Genomic DNA, 20,055 nt, shown 5'->3' with positions numbered 1-20,055 from the left:
ATTCTATGTCAAAGAAAACAGATATTCAAACCCTTTCCTTTTAGAGATTAACATCTTTTAATTCACCCACACAGACACAAGTAGTATAAAGGTCTTCTGTGCTTTGGTTTTCTCCATCTCACAGGCCTCTTTCCATACTTATTGTATATTCATTTTTTTTCCAAATGAATACACTACTCTTTCCGCTCTTGTGGGAAGACAAAAGCTATGCCCCAGGCACTTTTCATTATTTCAAATGCGTTCCTGCTTATCATTCAAGCTGAAAGCGAAGCCAGGCAGGCTACTTTATAAAAGCTGTATTTTAAAAGATGCTATATAAAAACCAAGGCAGCACACCTCCTGGTCTCTGCCACAGTTGGGCATCGAAATACTTCACTGAATTTTGAATAAACTCTGCTACTTGGAAGGCACGAATCAAATCCTCTACTTTTAGTACGGCAGATGAAGATTAATACGACATTAGGCAGACACCCAAGAAATTATTCTTAAGCTTCACTAATGTCTACAACTACTCTAAAACAGAGGTTTTCATACCTGTGCAAAAAATGCTTGTATTTTGTATGAGAACCTACAGCTTCAGCCACAGTGATCTGAAGCCTAAGACTCATATGCTGCCCTCCTACATTTTGAAAGTCCTCTTGGCAGGAAAACAACATATTTACAAAGGTAATTACTTAAACATTACTCCCTGCCCTTTGACTTTGAACTCACATAAAATCATAGGAAGTACTTTTACCTCAGAAATTCCTTCCAGGCATAAACTCTGAAGTCAAGATGCACAATAGAGCTAAGGCATAGTAAAACCTGATTTGCATGAAGAACTCAAAACATCCCATTTCACATACCAGAGATAATATTACATCACTATAAAAAGAAGGGTTTTTTTATAATCACATAACACCAACTGCATTCATTTAATTTTTAATCACATAACAACTTGGTGGTTACTTTTCTTACACCAAATCACTACATGATGAAAAGCCTGCCTTCTTGGTTAGAATTTCAGGATTTCCTTGGCAGCTAATGAGCTCTCTAAAAGAAAAAGGAAACTACTCTTAAAACATATTTCACATTTTAATCTAAGCTTATCTTCTTTCATCACCTAACTCTTCATCATTTGCTCTGTTACTGATCACTAAACTTCTGCAGAGATTCAGACTGGTGAAACACAGCGTATTTTAAAAATGCAAGATGTTGTTAATGTAAGAGCTGCCTCCTGAGTGATAATGTTTTCATCCAAGCAGGTTTAATCTAGTTTCATTCTTAAAAAAAAAAAAATGCCATTGAAGGAAGATTAATTGCATGCATTATATCTACCTAATAACTAGCTTGTAGTTGCCACATATGGAAGATAAAGGGGAGAAAGAAGCCAGTAATAAAATCCATTATAAATGAAGTAAACATTATTCTCTTGTTTCAGGTTTACTCGCCTCAGCTTCCTAAAATTCTATCAAGCCAAGCACCAATCATGAGAATTTTCTTCAGGCTAGACAATAGTGAACAAGTTCAAAAGGTCTGCTCTGAAGTTAAATTTTTGTGCATATATTCTCCCCCAAAAGACCGATTTTCATGACAACTTCCCCTTCTGCATTTCTCGCACACCTGCTCAACTTCTCAGAGCATAAGGAAGTTTCAGGACAGTTTTTGTTCCTTCTTTTGACGAGTCTCAATTTTATTCTCAGTGTCCTACAAACTGTAGCTACAATAATGAAATGCAAAAAGCTATGAATAGCACAGGAACCCCAAATAAGCTTGATTCCAAAACTAATGCGAAATGCTACTTGCAAAGAAGTCTCACTGAACTTGAAAGGGTTCCTTTACAAATACATAAATTTGAGTTTCAAGATCTGTACATTTGATAAGAAAGTCTTATACAAATATAAATTTACCAACTTGAACTCTAATAAACATCTCTTGAAAGGAAAAAGTGAAATTAATACATAAGTAAGAAAACATTCCCTGTACAGAGGACTTCCAGTAAATAATTATTCTTCTGAACCTGACAAAACTTCAGAACTGGAAGCCGAGATATTTTTCTAAAGTATCTACACTGATATCCAAACCAAAGCCAGCACACTAAAACTATGTCAGACTTCTGTATGCTGCTATAAAGACTGAGTTCAATAAGCCCCATGGAGAATATCACAGGAATAAGATTCATTACAGTAAACTCAGCACGCAATTAGAGGACATGATAAAAAACATTTACTGACAGAGGTGTTGGTGAGTTTTTTCCTTTTAATGTATTTATCAAGAAATCAGGTGGAGAATAAATAAACCTCTGCTCCTTTCTAACAGCTTCTTAGCAATAGTGTTCACACAAACACCTTTGATCACCTGTTCTGACAGCAGAACAGCTCATTTTAATAAGATTGGTGTTTTGTGTTACGTTTTGTTTCTAGAAGTCTCAATATTAAGTTCGCTGCTATTTCAGAATGAAATATGAAAGCCTATAACTAGGATTTATGTAGATTTTATTAAAAGCTTTGACTTATACAACTCATGTTTTTAAGTAAACATGATAAACTCTTCAGCAATTTATGTATAGCTGAGTTTCATAAGACTTCCTGGCATGCTAAAAAGAATTCCACAATCATGTCTTCTATACACAAGCTTTCAGCTCTTTTCTCAGCTTTGGCATGATCACACAAGCACCTTTCCTGGATCTGGTCTACCATAAGTAATACTTCAAAATGCCTCTCTCAAATGCTACATCACAGATATCTAATTTTTTTTTCCTTTTCTATACAGTTTAACAGTTACATTCTCCAGATATGTGTAGCATTTTAAAAATCTGTTTGCCATTATGTTCTTACATCTTAAATATCAGATGACCTATTCAAGCAGAGAGAACGTTTTTCAAACAAAACCAAGAAAAGGTGTATATCTAGATCTAGACAACTTTGAGAAACTACATACACAAACTTCAGAAAATAAGTAATTTTTCTTATTTATGTAATATGTACATTCTTGTTTCTATGCATAGTCTTGCTTGTGCAACATATTTCCAATGTGCCTACAGTGTAATATTTAAGTTCTCCCATACTAATGAAGAATATTTCTGTTTTTTAATTTTGGGATTTTCTTGCATCTTACTTGAAAATACTGTCTCATTGGAGTTTTCCTTCCCTTCCCTGTTTTCTTTTTGCCTTCTTCAATTTTCTTCTTTTATTTTTTCCCCTGTTGTTACCCCATCTCCCAATGCCTTTAGTACCAAAAGCAAATTAAATAGATGTCAAATATTATTCATGGATAGCAACTTCAAACATTCACAAATAAAAATATTTCAGAAAAAGTAATGTGCAAATCTTCAGAATGCTTACTGCTGCACAAATCATTTGCCTAAAGGCACCAGGAACTGTTTAATACCAAAATCAGGACACAAAACCACCACAGAAAGACAGTGTTTATTATCTGCAGTGTTTGTTTTACTTCTGTCACTATCTATATTTTGACAGTTTAACTAAGTACTTAGCTCCAGACATTCAGAGAAGCAACAAGTCTCTTACTCCAACCGAGGTTTAGCACACTCGGTGCACCTGCAGCAAACCTAAAAAGAATAGAAAATCTTCAACTACCTTGTGGGATTTGCACAATCCACCAAAAGGGCATTACCATTACTGACTCAAAGAACCTTCTCCAAAGGATGTCCTCACCTTATCTCTTCATTTGAAGGCTTCATGATGGAGGATTTGACAATTAAATGACATTGCATGAAAGGGCAAATGACATATTGAAAGATCCACAAAATACATTTCCTGCATCAGCTGAGAAGAGATCTGTATTCCACTCCTTATTAAGTTATTGCAAGCCCGTGGTAAATCTGTATTTTTAAAGTCTTTCACTCTTCATATGCCCACTTAGACTGAATAGACAACTATGAGTTTGTGCATTACTACATATATTGTCATTTCCTTCCTAGAAATAGGTATACTAAATGTATACAGGTTCAATAGTTTGTGCTTGTGCTCTTGAATTAATGGAAAATAAGGTTTATGTCTGCTGTTCACATCTTATAAAAGCAGACTGTGTGCTGGACTTCAATATTTGACCTTAGATGATTCATTGGGAAAATTTTATCAGACAATGTGCCAGAACTTGTAAAACTGCCACTACTGCCTAGACTATTAGTGTTGCTTTCCAAGTTAATACTTATTTATTTATATTATAGCATGTCTGAGACTAAGACCAGATCTGAAACAACCACCTGTCACAGCTACAAGCTACACATGTGCTTATCCTGACAAGCTCTCTCTACACGGAGACAGGTAACCCACTACCTATCCTCAGAGTGGACAGATTTTCCCCCACCCCATTCTCTTAAACTTGCTGTTAATTTAAAAATAGTCATTAGTCACAGAAATATATTCAAGATGGGCAAGAGAACAACAGGCCGACAAAGGAACTGTACTCCGTAAGGCAAATTATTGACTATTTCCATAATTCAGCCCATTAATGCAATCTTTTTATTTTATGCCTATTCCCAGACTTGCCATTAAAATAAAAATCGAGTAACTGGTTCCATATACGAACACATTTACTTCTGCTCAAAACCAACAATCTCCAGAATCCAATGTGAATACATTTTCTTTATGCCCAATGCGACAGATTTTTTTCTGCAAATTTCTTGTACTGCAAAAATCATAAGAGCCCAAGAAATTTTTTCAAGGCAACATCACTACAGACCTAGTTGGCTGATAGCACACCCTTCCATTCTATTTAGCATCAACAAAAGCAGCACAAAACATTTTTCAGTTTTGGATGCAACACAGAGCACAAGTGAAACAACCCATCAAACACAAGTTTGTGCAATAAACACTGAAGCTCAGCAGCCCTTTTGTGCTGCAAGACCTACATTCATTTTCAAATCCTTTTTCAATAACTGCCAGCTTGAATCCCTTTTATTAACTGATAAAGCTGCAGTTAAAACTGCTGAGATCCCGTCTGGAAAATATCTGAATTCTCTCAAACTAACTTACTAGCCAAAACTCTTTGCAAGGTCCTTAAACTCATTATGAATGAGTTAATGAGTTTTGTTACACGTAGACCCATTAAGCTGCTTCTTTATATTAATGAAAAGAATTCTAAAGTAAGAATATCCTTTTGTAGATTTATCACTCAACATTTATAAACAATCATTTAATTAATTTAAAATTAATTATTTAGAAAAACACGCTACTTTGACAACTTGCTGATTGTGTATCCAGTGCAGAATTACAGACTAAAGCCTGGGCTGAACCAATATGAATGAACATGAAGATCTCTGCCTCATCTCCCGAGTCTCCTGATATACAAAAATTAAGTTGATAAAATACTTGCAGTGAAAGAGAAGGACACACTCTTCCACATTACACAAAATGTAATATATTGCAAAGAAAACGTGCATCATTTATTTCAAAATTATTTAGAGCAAAGACAGGTCAGCATCACTAAATAACAAGGTAAGAAAGTTTACTGAAAGAAAGAAAATTCTGAAAGTGTTCAAATGGGAAAAAGAATACTAGGTTCAATGAAAACTCACAAACAGGCAAGTAAAAAAATAAATACATAGCATGCTCTGAGAAACTACTTGCAAACGTGTAGCAGGTAAAAGGGGAGAGCCAGACCCTGTATCTCAAGCCTAAGATAGCTCCTCATTCAAACTGCAGAATGAAGAAGCCTTTCAACAAGAAAAGAAACTATAAAAAATAAAATTAAAAGGTCTGATAGAAGGTAAGGTCACTGCAGAAAGCAGTGTATTTGTTTTCACAGCTGGGGAAGACACAGTTGAGTCAAGTGTCGCACCTACTTGACTCAAGGCAGAATGTCCAATGAATTCAAGTGTTGGTTGAATAGGCATTCAGATGATGTTCAGTAACTACAGAGCTTACCTATTGTCGAAGGTAACCGAATTGCCTCAGTTACACAAAACTGGTAGGTCCCTGACTCTATATCAAGTTTTACAGAGCTTCTAGGGTCAGCTAGAGGACTACAGACCAGGTAATCCCTGCGTTTGTACCAGGCAAAGCACTAAGAACTACTCTATATAACTGAATTGACAGGTATTAAATCTAATTGGCTTAGTAGTAAATAAACAAAGTAATAACAACAAAGAAAAACAAAACAAAACAAAAGTAAACATGCCTTTCAGCTCACAGAGAACCTGGTTTTCCTAAAAGCACCCAGTAAAGTCAGTCATCAATGCTAATCAAAGAATCTAAGCTGTCCGTGGGCAAGAGGGAACCACCGTCCGTGTCACATAGACAGTGGTTCAAAAGAATAAAGGGACATGAATTAATAAGAACTGCAAGAGCTTGAGCTCACACATACTCTTCATCCTGACTTCAAAAAGGGGATAAATACAGAAGCAAAACATTATTAGTGAGTGCCTCTTACCAAGGTTGCTATGTAGGATAATGATTGAAGAATTAGAGGAGCTATATAAGATTAGGAACACAAGCGGTAAAATAGTAGTCAGATATAAAAGTGGTAATGTAACTATGATGCAAATGAAAAAAAAAACCCAAAACTTCTGTATTTTAACACATGTAGCAACGTTCTCTGAGCTGACCATTTCTACTATGGAATAAAACCTTAGTATTATAGCAGATACCTTCTCATAGACTGGTCATCTCATAGAATCAACACAAAGTTTTGTGTGCAGATTAATCATTACACACATACAACATGAAAAATCCACCAAAGTTTCACAAAAATGGCAATAAAGATGCCTAAAGGGTGTAGAACACTCTCCACACATAAGGAACAAAACCAGATTGCTGGGCCTCAGACTGGGCACGTGATAAAGACCTTTTTATCACTCAGGCTTTTATGGTGAACAGTGTACCACTGCACCTACATGAAAAGCAGGAGAAAGCAAATAAAACTATAACAGAAGGTAGCAATTTAAAACTAAAAAGGTGATAGCTGCTTAGCATACGAAACAACTTCTGAAGAGTCTGTGTAGGTTCAGAAACGAATCCAAAATCCACCAGGCACAGTTAAATACGAAGACACTACCTCTTCCTCTGGAAGTCACTGAACCCCAGACTGTTGCTGGCTGAGAATTCTTGCACAGGTTCTCAAAAAAAAAAAAAGAAAAGAAAAGAAAAAAAAACCCGGACAATTGTTATCTCTCTCATCTCTGGCTATCTCAGTTTCTGGCTGCAGAAACCAAAATTACATTCTGTTGGAAACCTTGAAGACAGGATGTATCAAGTTACTGGAGATAATTTCTCCTATATTTGGCTGCTTTTCTCAGCTGCTGTAAAGCCCAGTTGGAAAGGTATTATCAGTTTATTACAAATCTAGGTGGGTTTTATTTTCAAATTTATAAATAAATGTCTTCAGCTTTTTTCTTGTCTGTTGGCTTCTCCAGTAACCACTTCCAGAAGATAGGGATTAATTCACCAATCTGTAGCATGGAGTTGACTTTCACTTTCAAGTTACACCAGCTTGCCAAATATGAACATCATCTTCCAGTAGGCCAGAGCATAGAAACTGCTCCCTTTTCCCTGGAATATGATATAAATATAGTATGGATTGGGGGAGGGGGGGGGGTGGGTTTAAGTAATTCTCAAGCCACAGACACTGGAAGATTATTAAACCAGTGAACAGGATAATTAAACTCTGAATGATCCACAGCTAATTTACAGTTGAACTTTACCATGCAACACAGGTGTCCAATTATAATTTTCAATCAGATACTTGATATAAGAGCCCTAGTTAGAGGGTTCCAGCAGATAGGTGCTTAAAGCAGGGATACTATTTAACATACTTTGACAACAAATTTACAAGCTAGTGCGTAGCTGTTTAACTTTATTCTCAACTGAATCACCAGAACCAGCACAGTGCCGGATTAGTTGCTAATATCACAAGCTTTCCTTCTAGACAAGCTGCCACCAATTCAGCAGAGCTATCCTCCTCAATAACTCCTACTGTCAGACAACAACCACTTAAATCTGTTGAAAGCAAATCTAATCAAAGTGACAGTTAAAATAAAACCAGAACAGATGAAAATCATCATATTATGGCTTTCCCATTTGTTAAAGTCAATTTAACTAATCCAATGAGCTTTATATTCCTCAATATGAAAATACCTACATGCACCAATAAAAACTACAAAAAGCAACACTTTAAATGCTTTTTTTAATTGACTTTTATTTTCAGGCCAAAAGCACAGAGATAAAGCTTCATTATTACTCCAATATTTCAAGTTCTTCAGAAAGTATACAATTTTTACTCAGGACACAATTCAAACATAATTCACAGGAAATAAGCTAAAAATAAACACACAAGAAAGTCAACAATTAAATTGGATTTATGTGACTTACAAAAAACTTTTATTTTTGAATCCTACAGTCAAATTTTAGTTAAAATAGCAAATATCAAGAACAGCCTGCAAGAGATTAATATTTTTTCTTAAATACCTATCTTTACAATCAAGATGTACTTACATTGATATGAAAATAATGTGTATTTACAGCATCAACAGGAAGTTCAACACTGGAGATTTGACTTCCTGTAAGTCAAAGACTCATCTTCATCCAAAGCACTTAAAAAAAAATCCCAGGAAATTTGAGTGGTAAAGCGTGTGGTATGTCACATGCTGAAAACGAACTCCAAAAATCCAATTAGTCCAAAAAGAAAAAATAAAATTTCATGAAGAAAGAAGCCAATACGTATGGTTTCAATGTAAGCCAGAAGAAATTCATTCAGGGATTCACTCAAATTCCTCTTTCAAGCAGCTTCTGACATTTCAGTTGGTTTAATTTTTTTTTTTTTAAGGTTAAAGTATTACTTGGGGAAAAAAATATACACATATGCACACACACATTGATATACAAAGTCAAGGCAATACAGAATATGAAAATAGAAAAAAATGTTTTCACATCGAACTTAAAAAGCCAGAAAAATACAAAAAGGTTAAATGCTTCGTTCTCCACTGATTACATGAGAACATTGCCACTTTAATCCACCACCGAGAGGATGCAAGGAACAAGTAGAAATCTACTTGTGTTTAAAAACTGCTGCTGATTTTGCACATTTTGAGCACTTGTGACTCAGTATTTCAAAGCAAACTGCTGAACAACTGCATAACTTCAAATTAAAAAAGAACAAAGAGATAAACTGTTGATGGCCTTAAAATGAAGAAAGAAAATAATATTAAAAGAAAGATTGAACTGCTTATAGTAATTCAGTGTTTGAAAACCAGTATCTTGACACAGTACAGTGTGTGTGAACCCAGGCACACTATTGCTGTGCGCACAGCATAAACGGATAAAACCTGAAAAAGTGCTTATTTCAGCTTGTCTACTAGCTTATCTTCCCAACAACAGCTTTGTCTACTACCTTGTATTACACACGAAGAAGTTTCTCAATGCAATGTGCAGTTTTACAGTGATTTTCTAAGCTCACAATATTCATGAAGAGCCCCACCACACACAGAGAAAGCCCTATCAGACAACCCCTACTTTGCATTCAGCTACAGAATTCTCAGAAAACCATTAGCAGACAAACAGAAGCTTAAAACTTCATTCACATTAATTCCTCCGTCTAAAACATCTCAGTGGTCTGAAGTGCTTTAAAAGCAATTTACGTAGAGATAAATATTTCCATACAATATCCCATTCTGCATCTCAAACATATATTTGAAAACCCTAGACAATGATCCAATTTACTCTGTGTATATACATGCAGTACTGTAACAATAATTATGAAACAAGATTCATTTTTGTTTAATATTCTATATTGGTAAATCCTTAGCTGCTAAGACTGTAATGCATAGATATTACCGTATTACAAGAACACATTACTACGCTCTCAGCTGTAGAGCAATGGCAGCTACTCTGCAATAGGTTGGCAGTACTCTGCCAATAGTGAAAAATAAGACTCCTACATTTTTAGCAAAGGGTGTATTATAGGTATTTATTTATGGCAGTATCTTGTACCTGCCAGGATTAACGAGATAGCAGTATAAAATAAACCCCAAATATTAATTAGGGATTATTAATCAAGCATTGATGGCCTTTTAATTTTTGCACCTACAGGAGGGCAGCTCCTAAGACATACAACTTACAGTTTCCACCTTACTCAAAGTCACATCACAGCCCAACAAGAAGTTCTGGGATACGCGTGACAGCACAGCAATGCTTAAAAGATTCAGCTTCATCTTTCCAACCATTTTGAATAATTAATTCACTGTTAAAACAAATAAAACACAACCTGCATTCATACTCCACACACCCAAACAGTGCTCACTCAAAAAAGGAGCGTGAAACGCAGTGACTTGTACAAAACTAGAAGTTTGATAGACAAAGAAAAGAGTGCTTTCCACAAAGTAAGTTTTGATTAATGTGCTAAAATACTACAATCCTCATCTTTGTTGGCAATTCTGTCCATCCCACCCTCTCTCTCATGCAAGGTGTGGTCAGACTTGTGGGTTTTGGGCTTCTAAAATCTAAATTAGCCTCAATAAGACCTTCCAAAGATGCCTATCAGATAAACATAAAAATACTACAAAAGCAGTGTTAAAAATGTTAATTCTGTCATAAGTTAAAAAATTTATTCTTAAATAAATGTACTTTAAAGAAACACACACTACTGCTTCTTGAAAGTAAGTTTGTGTTACAGTAAGTATTCCTTACCATACTACCATTTGTTTTACTACTAAAGACTTGCTGTTAACAACACACAGGAGATGCAGGGTTTGGTTTTGGGTACTTTTTTCTTTAGGGTTTTATAATAGCTTGCTACAAAATTAATACTCAGATAAATCTGTCACCCACCTACCCCCCGAATGGCTACTTCTTTTAGGTTTTGTAATAGGAGGTAAAAATCAGTCTCCCTAACCAATAATCTAGTATTTTACTGCCAATCAATATAAATAAGAATCACCGAGACATTGTACACTGAAAGAATAAATGCTATCAAAACCTTCTTAGAAATACAAATATCTGAACTACATACATACAGATATTTTAGTGTCATTGCTGTACCATCATTTGAAATTACTACCACCACTTCACACTTCAAACACGATAAAAACATCAAGCCAAACTTGTTTTTCTTAGATATAGGATCGTTTTGATTCTTTACTATTACTTTGTGGCATATTATTGTTTTTTACTTTTCTTTTTAATATCATTAGACAAACTGTTTCAGACTTTTGTGTGCTTCAGAACTGACTTGTGCAAGCTGACTGACAGGCATTTGAATTTCCTGCTGAGTATGAAGACAGAAATTACCTTTGATGATTATCAAATCTATTCCTTCTGGATATGAATTTTAAACGTAGATATTTATTTTAAAGACAAGATATAGCATTTCTGCTCTTTTAAGCCTTGGCAAGAGAGATTAAAAAATAAAGCGTCAGCATTTGTTTGCCTGTGATGTATCTTTACCGCAAAGCTTTCAATTTTATTAACACAAAAGCAGCATTAACTCAAGTATTTTATGCATTTTAAAGTTCAGAAGTGACTTCAGAAAGCTGAACTGACTACTACATTGGTGTCCCTGCCTGGCAACTTTCTGCTTTCAAATCATGTACAGATCACTTGGGGCTCTTCATGTATGAATGCAGGTTAGGTTAGCAAGATGTCCTATAAATGTTCTAAAAGTCATCTCCCAATTCCTCTTCGCTCTTGAAAATATCAAGAAATTCATCGTAGGCGTCAAATTCCATCCTCAGCATATGGAACAATCCTTATTTAAGTAATTCATATAAGCATAACCTAACGAGTTGGAAAAACTGACTGTTGACACGTTCACTCATGAAGGTAAGTGCGATGAAACAACTAACTGTAGGAAGTACATCTCAATAATTAAGCATACACTAGTCCTTCTCTTTGGCACTGCAGTACTTGGCATGGCTTTTGCAACCTCAAGTCACTTCACCTGGGAATTTTTATTCCTGTGCCAAGGAGTCAAGTACCTTGTCTATTAATATTTTAACATGGAACACACATAACTCATTTGCAGAACTATCTGAATGAGGTAACTTGATCTGCAGTGTATGCAAATTAATATGTAAACTTAAAATATAAACTTTAATGTAACTTTAAAAATACCCCACGCCCCAAATAAAAGTATAAAATACCCCACGCCCCATCCAAACACATAGGATGGTATGAAAAGACAACGCTCGTAATAAATGCAGTCTGTCTTAATGTTAAGATAAGCCTCGTATGCTCTTCCTGGCTTGAATAGCAAGATCAGGAAGGTTGCCACAGAGATAGGTCTTACCCTCACCACATGCATCTTAAGTAGTAGAATAGTCACAAGTTAAACTTACTCAGAAAAAAAACCCAAACATTCTCACATTTATTTGTCCATGACTTCATCTGAAGTTTCAAAGATACTGAAAAGGGACTTTCGTAAGTTTTTTATACAAAGGACAGAATTTGCTTTCAGAGTGTGCAGAAACAGAATAAATCTCCTGGGAAAAAAAATACTTCTTACTTTCCAGATACTCCTAACCCACCAGTGACCTTTGCCTTCAAGACACATAAGGATTTGGTCAGTTCAGATTTATAATCCAAAGAAAGTGCAACATGTTAGAGATGTTGATTAGGAAAGCAACACACGATTTAACATTTGCAGCACAGGTATCATAAGGTTCCCCCATAAAGTCTAATGCTTTTACCAGTCAGCAAATTGAAAATTCTTCAGGAGACTTTAGGGAGAAGCTGCAGAGCTTAAGGCCCCATTTTAGCTGTCTCCCCTATCCTGTCCTCTCATTTGCTTCAGTTCCTCTTCTTTTAGGTAAGTGAAATATGACATGAAAACTTTTGTTCTAAGACTGCAGTCCACATTTCCACGTGCTTATAAACATACCGACATCTATAAATGCAAAGGCACACATGATGCAACATAACATACCATGAAGCCATCGAGTTCCAACTTTCTAAATTAGAGAATTAAATACTGCCACAAAAAAAAGTCAGTCACTAAGCACTTAGTCATTCCTAATTTCTGGGTTTCTCAAATCTCAACATATGGGTCCACTACTATAAATAGTCAAACACTGCTCTAACAAATAAAAGCAGCTTTCTAAAAGCTCAGCAAATCAGGGGGGTGTGCATGTCAAGAAATAAAACACTTGGCAAGACAATACTCATTTAATTTAACTAATTAACAGTATTGTCTAATCATGCATGTCACGTTCATAAAAGATCAATACCTATTTTCAGTTAATTCCTCAACATTGCTTTTGAAAAGAAATTAAAAGCTAGGAATGCTTTCCATATGCCATTTAAGAAGCTTATGTAAGAAACATTGCTGCTGCTGCCATTGCCAATTTGAAACCTGTTCCATCATTAGGCATAAATTATAAAAGACTCCAAGTTTCTTGTTCACAAATTCCGTTCTGCAACAGGAATGGGAACACAAGGATTCAAATCCAAGCAACCTACCATGATTTGTCCAGACTGCAATGAGTTCCCACATTACCATGTGCTTTCTGCTGGTCGCATCTTACCTTCTCAGGGAGAGAGTGTAACAATTACTTCTGAATGTTTTACTCTGTGTCCAGAGCCTTAATAAACTATCCAGACCTGTCAGGTGATAGTTAACAAAGATACCCACAAAGAAACCCACACCATTTTTCTTCCCTCTGGTGTATTCTGGTTTGGTTTTTCTCTTTGGTAATTTTCAGATACAAAATAAGGGAATATACCCTACTCATGCCATTTTGTTGAGAACAATTTCAAAAACATGAAGAAGGAGTAATAAGCATTATGTATTTTGGTTATAACCAAAATTCAACCCAAAATGTTATCCAGTGATAACACAACAGAATACAGAGACAACTTACTGATAATAATCAACTGTCAAACTAAATGACAGGTCATCAATAAAACAAATTCACAGCTTCTAAAATGACAGATGACCATTGAGTAAAGCAGTAAATTTAGGAGCCAACTCGACATTTGATTTTCTATATATTTTCTGATGATTTTAAAATGTCTTTGGTAGGACTGGCAAAAAATATCCAAATGTTTTGGTTAACAGGAAAAATACAGTGAACATACTTTAACTACATTTTCATTATCTTCCTTGAACTGATTTGAAGACAGAAGTCAGCATGCCCATAATGCACTGAAGTATCTTCGTTCCCTCCCCCAACGTTCAATCACTTGAAAAACAAAGAGTAGCAGTCTAAAATATTTTGACTCTTTTTCCCCTTCACATATACTAACTGGTTTAAAGTACAGCTAACCAGTGAAGCCAAGCAAGCTTTTTTTTTTCCTGCAGGAAGGATGAAAACACTGAATATTGCAATTCTCTTCACTCCTGACAAATCCACTTTTCCCATGCCATCCCCATTTATATCCCATTAAATTTCACTCCACGTCCTACTCCGATGTGACTTCTTTGCCGTCACAGTCCACCTGTAAGCTTATGCCAAACTGAAGTAGTAGACTGGGCTCTGATGGTGTTCTTGTAATAAGTTTGTGAAAAGGAAAAAGTACTCAGAGCTTCAAACGAAGACAGAAAATGCCATCCGCTTTAAACAGTCTGGCTAATCTCTGTTACTAAAGCAAGGCAATACTAATGACAGATTTCTTTCTAGAAGATTCCTAATCTTTACATTCAAATTCAAAGCCTCACCTGAATCAATCTTAAATACACAGTATTTATATATACTGTACTTACAGTGTATGTATACTGCGGTCAATAGTTGACTTATTTAAGAGAGCAGCATAACCTCTGACTCAGAGGCTGAGCTACTTGGTCTCCTCCAAGAGCTACCACATAAACCAGGCTATGAAAAAGGAAAATCACTCTTCAGCTGAGGTGCTGAGCATAAGCAAGACTAATGCTTCTGAAAAGAGAAAGGTACATTCCTACAGTCTGTACAGTGCCCTTAGCAGTACTTGCCCAGAGTTTCATAGAAAGCTCACAAAAATTCCCCCATTTTGCCCCTTGCTTCAACAAGTTACTTCTATATGAGCGGGTGTTAACTGAGCTAGCCATCCAGCTCGTCCAGCAGAGCACCGGGACGGGCAGAAGAACAGGCAGTAAATGCTGCTGCCATCTACCCAGAAGTCATGAATTTTCCATTTCAGCCAGCAGCAAGCAAGGGGGGAGGCATGGGGGGAGCTGCTGGGTAAACACGGCAGCCTAACTCTTATCCAGCTGTAATCTTTAAAACATAAAAGTCACTAAACAAACCCCACAAGAAAAAAAGACCTTTCAGAATGGGGAACTCGCATCCAAGTAGAGAAAACAAAAATGTAAAGCTGTGACTCAGCACACCAAGAAAAAGGGCCTCTGGCACGTTGCACAAAAACTGAACAGAGATTTTCTCCAAACAGAAATTAATCTTCCAGAATCTGAAGAAGTGATTTGATCTGAAGATGCAAAAGAAGCAGACAAAATCTCAGCAAAAGAGCCAGATGCATTTTTCTCACGGGAGAGAGTAAGTTCTCCTTGAAAGTGCCAAAGTGTTTCTTTCAAGGCAAGAGAGTTTTATAAACTGTCTCAAAGCCATGTCAGTACAAGAGACTTATTTTACAGAGCTGATACAAGTGAACTGCAATGAAACCACAAGGTCAAATGAATATTTATTTAGTAATTCTAAGGATATAAGGAAAAGAATGAGTAGTACGACATAACAGCATACCTCTCACATAAACTGACTTTTGTATTGGAAGAATGAAGATGCAAATGTTGATCCTATGAGCTGTAAAATGCTCCACTTTTTTCAAGTTTAGCTTCTGTACTGGGTGAGTTACCAGGTGTTATAATGAAGAACAGAATTAACCGATATTTGCATACATACAGAACACTGTGAAAGAGTCAATATCACCTCTGCAGGGGAACACCTCACCTTGCACATGCACTGCAATGGATTCACACTAATCAGATCCATATGCTTACCTGAAAAAAAAAATAAATCATTTTTACAAAGCCAGATGTCTTAAAGAAGCCTAAATAGACCCCTTTGTACATATGTATCTATGCACCCTTAGCAAGTTTGCGGACAACACTAAGCTGGGTGGAAGCATGGATCTGCTGGAAGGTAGGGAGCATCTGCAAAGGGATCTGAACAGGCTGGACCACTGGGCTGAGTCCAATGGCATGAGGTTTAACAAGGCCAAGTGCCAGGTCCTGCACTTGGGGCACAACAATCCTGTGCAGTGCTACAGAATAGGAGAAGTCTGTCTAGAAAGCTGCCTGGAGGAGAGGGACCTGGGGGTGCTGGTTGACAGCGACTGAACATGAGCCAGCAGTGTGCCCAGGTGGCCAAGAAGGCCAATGGCATCTTGGCTTGTATCAGAAACGGTGTGACCAGCAGGTCCAGGGAGGTTATTCTCCCTCTGTACTCGGCACTGGTGAGACCACTCCTCGAATCCTGTGTTCAGTTCTGGGCCCCTCACCACAAGAAGGATGTGGAGGCTCTGGAACGAGTCCAGAGAAGAGCAACGAAGCTGGTGAAGGGGCTGGAGAACATGCCCTATGAGGAGAGGCTGAGAGAGCTGGGGTTGTTTAGCCTGGAGAAGAGGAGGCTGAGGGGAGACCTCATTGCTCTCTACAACTACCTGAAAGGAGGTTGTACTCTACAAGGAGGAAACTGGCCTCTTCTCCCAAGTGACATGGGACAGGACAAGGGGGAATGGCCTCAAGCTCTGCCAGGGGAGATTTAGGCTGGACATTAGGAAAAAATTCTTCACAGAAAGGGTCATTGGGCACTGGAACAGGCTGCCCAGGGAGGTGGTTGAGTCACCTTCCCTGGAGGTGTTTAAGGCACAAGTGGATGAGGTGCTGAGGGGCATGGTTTAGTGTTTGATAGGAATGGTTGGACTCGATGTTCCGGTGGGTCTTTTCCAGCCTGGTGATTCTATGATTTTATGGGTAGGAACATGCAAAATACAAGAACCCATTACACTCAAGATATTCATGAGCTGTCTGCAAATGCAAGCGAAGAGCGTAGGAATAATTTGCAACTCAGACAAAATTATTCAGGACAAGCAAAATTAGATTGAAGAGAGTTACAAAGAAAACCTATAATAGCCTGTGTCTGAGATACAAGAGAGCAACTGAAACAGAAAGCATTAATTTCAAAGTGATTCTAACAGGAAAGAGAAGCATATAGACAAAGATTACACTTAAATAAGGTGCTGCCTCTCAGAAAAGATCTGGAGGTCTACCTGAGGGTTTCAAAAAGTGTCAGTTCAGTGGAAATGAAAAAGGCAAACACGTTAGGCGACATGATAACAGTGAACACCACCATCACCATTGAACTCTGAGAGGCATGCTGACACAGTCTGGCCCCCGACTCTAAATGTGTAACTAAAGGACTTTAAGGGACAATCAGAAACATGGAATGGTCTAGAAGAGACAAGGCTCAACTGAGCAGGACTCGAGCTTAGAAAGCAGGGAGGAGATCCAAAGTATGGTGCAGATGAGCCAGAAAGCTGAATTCTCAAGTGATACCGAAAACTCATACTGAAAATTACTTCTACATAGGAAGCATTCATCGTTTCTCGAAGAGGTAACAGGCGGTAATGTTAACAGTAATTTTACTAAAAAGTAAGTATTGTTTAGTAAAAGAAACAAATGGAACTTTTAAAAATTCCAGATATCCCAATCACAAACTATACTTGAGAGCAAAAAACTACACACAGATGCAGAGTAAAGTACTAACAAATACCAAAACACACTTCAGTGCCGTTTTTAGCTGCACCCACACTCTTCATAGTTACCTGTGATCACACACAGATCTCTTTGGTCTGCCTAGTACAGCCACTTTAAAGTTAGACTTTGGATGGCCATTAATTAAAAAAAAAATACAACAACAAGAAACAACAAACTCTCTATTTACTAGAAAATTAAGATTGAGCTATAAAAAACCACCACTTGGACTAAATGTCCCTAAGGTAATCTTAATGATATTTCCACCATCGGAACATGGGTACCAGTGTAATAATAAAATAGAACATTTAAGATCACAATAAAATCTTATCCCTGAATATGCATTTAGGGAACATGCTAGCATTATTTAGAAACTAGTTTATAATCCTTTATACGAGCAAAATGATACTTATGGGGCTTTTCTTCTCTCCACCTATTAAAAACCAGTCTATTAACAGATATTCATGTCATAGTACAGAACCTGCATTCCCAATTCACTAGTTTATTAACAAGTAAACAAAAAATCTATAATTCCCAACAGGAATATTTCCACGCCTAAGTGAAAAGTTTAGTTACTAATAGCACTTCAGACTTCAAACCAAACTTCCAAAAAAACCAAAGCTGTGATGCATCCTACAGTACATGCTTTAAACTTGCATGGACTTATATTCCTACACTACATCAAAGCAAGGTCAACGTTGTGATTCAGGTGAACTGACTGTGCTTTCCATCAAGAATTTAGCCAACAACGATCACAGAAACCAAGATTTGGGTAGGAAAGAGCACCGAAAGAGTCCTTACTTGTTTCACAGGCTGTTTACTCAACTATTGCTACCAAGGTATTTATAAGAAAAACAGCGTTCATTTGCAGAAGACAAAAATTAATTTCCCTACAGAAGGAGCATTCACGTATAAAGACTGTGTAACCAGATGAACAAGGGACAATAAAAAATTAATTTCCCAGAAGAATGCTGACAACAGTCACTCCACCATGCAAACTAATGCAGATTTATACATACACCAAACTAAGTTACATTATATTAGTTCCAGAGTTTAATAACCACTGAATAGATACCACAGAATACAGCTGCTTTGATACTCTGATACCATTACAAATATATGCAGGCCACCAAGAGCATGACAGTTTTCACACAGATGACCTCTTTCTCGTCCCAGAAACCAAGCAGTGTTTTGAGTTGTAGACTACACATGGTACATAAAATAAAGATCTTAGTCAAGGACTAGTGTCTTACTTAACAAATAAGCACAGAATAAAACCTCTACTTCAAAGAGATTACATTCAGATACAGAAAGAAGATAAGAGACCAAAACCACAAACAATATACAACAGAATGCAGCTGATCAATCTACTGTGATTAATACACATTTTATAAAGTCTTTCAAAATGCAGAAACACAAAAGAAACAAGCAAACAAGAGTTCAACAAACAATTATTTACAAAGTTTAACATGTCTGAAGTGACATATTAATTTGACAGTGGAAGCAATGATGTTCACGTGCAGTGTATTTGTAGTTAATAAATCTAGGCTACAGCTAGATATTTTAATGCTTTCATCATATGTTTAATAAAATAAACAACAATCTGCAGTTATGTTAGCATCATGAATGTATACAAATAGAGATTGTCATTGCAGGCTATTCTGTCACGGCTTATGAAACTATCAGGGAGCATTATTCCCCAGTTCCAGCTTCAGACCATTATTTCTTAACTACCAGAGCCATAAAAAAATCAATTACTCCCACTTTGCTGTAGCTGTTAATGCATTTCTGGGGTTATGTTCCCTTTCAGCTTTCTCTTATGTAGGCTAAGTAATCTCTCCTTGCAGGTTGTTTTTTCCTAACTGACTCTCCCATTGGCTTCTACTGTTTCTGGTGTCTCAGAAAGTCTGCACTCACTGGATGTGATTTCACATGTGCACCTGATAATTCTTCCCTAAATACAGTACACACATGAACTTATAATCATTTCACTATTTTCTACAGTCAATTTCAGGTGACTAGTTAAGAAAGAATCACTTTATGCAGACTCCTGCTTTAATCAACTGGCTTTCACAATCCAAGACTCCCAGCACTGATGGAATCACTGGGACATCTCATCCTCAATATGCACAGTCCACATTTTCAATATTAAGTTTTCTTTTTTTCCCCATCTCTCCCATTATAAATATACTTAGAAAACAAATGTTTAAAAAATTTATAAGCCAGGCAAGATTTAAAAAGTCATGATCCTCAGATACTACACAACTAATGGGACTTGAGCATTAGTTGACTAGATACTACTACAGGAACTTAGATTGACCAGAGAGGTCATTCTCCACGGTGGTCCAAAGAATGAGAAAGCAGGGGCTGCAGCAAGGAAGCACACTCAAAAGTCTCCCAAATGGACAATCGCATGAATCTCTGGAATTTAAGCAATCC

General features: G+C 36.7%; 1 protein-coding gene across 19 annotated transcripts in view; it reads right to left on the bottom strand.

The window, feature by feature from the left end:
• PLEKHA5 (pleckstrin homology domain containing A5) overlaps positions 1-20,055 on the bottom strand; it is a 161,943-nt gene that overhangs the window by 100,809 nt on the left and 41,079 nt on the right. The gene's annotated exons all lie outside the window — the stretch shown is intronic.

The sequence above is a fragment of the Phaenicophaeus curvirostris genome, chromosome 1 (assembly GCF_032191515.1).
Source record: "Phaenicophaeus curvirostris isolate KB17595 chromosome 1, BPBGC_Pcur_1.0, whole genome shotgun sequence".
Taxonomy (NCBI): domain Eukaryota; kingdom Metazoa; phylum Chordata; class Aves; order Cuculiformes; family Cuculidae; genus Phaenicophaeus; species Phaenicophaeus curvirostris.
This window is presented reverse-complemented; position numbering and strand designations above follow the sequence as displayed.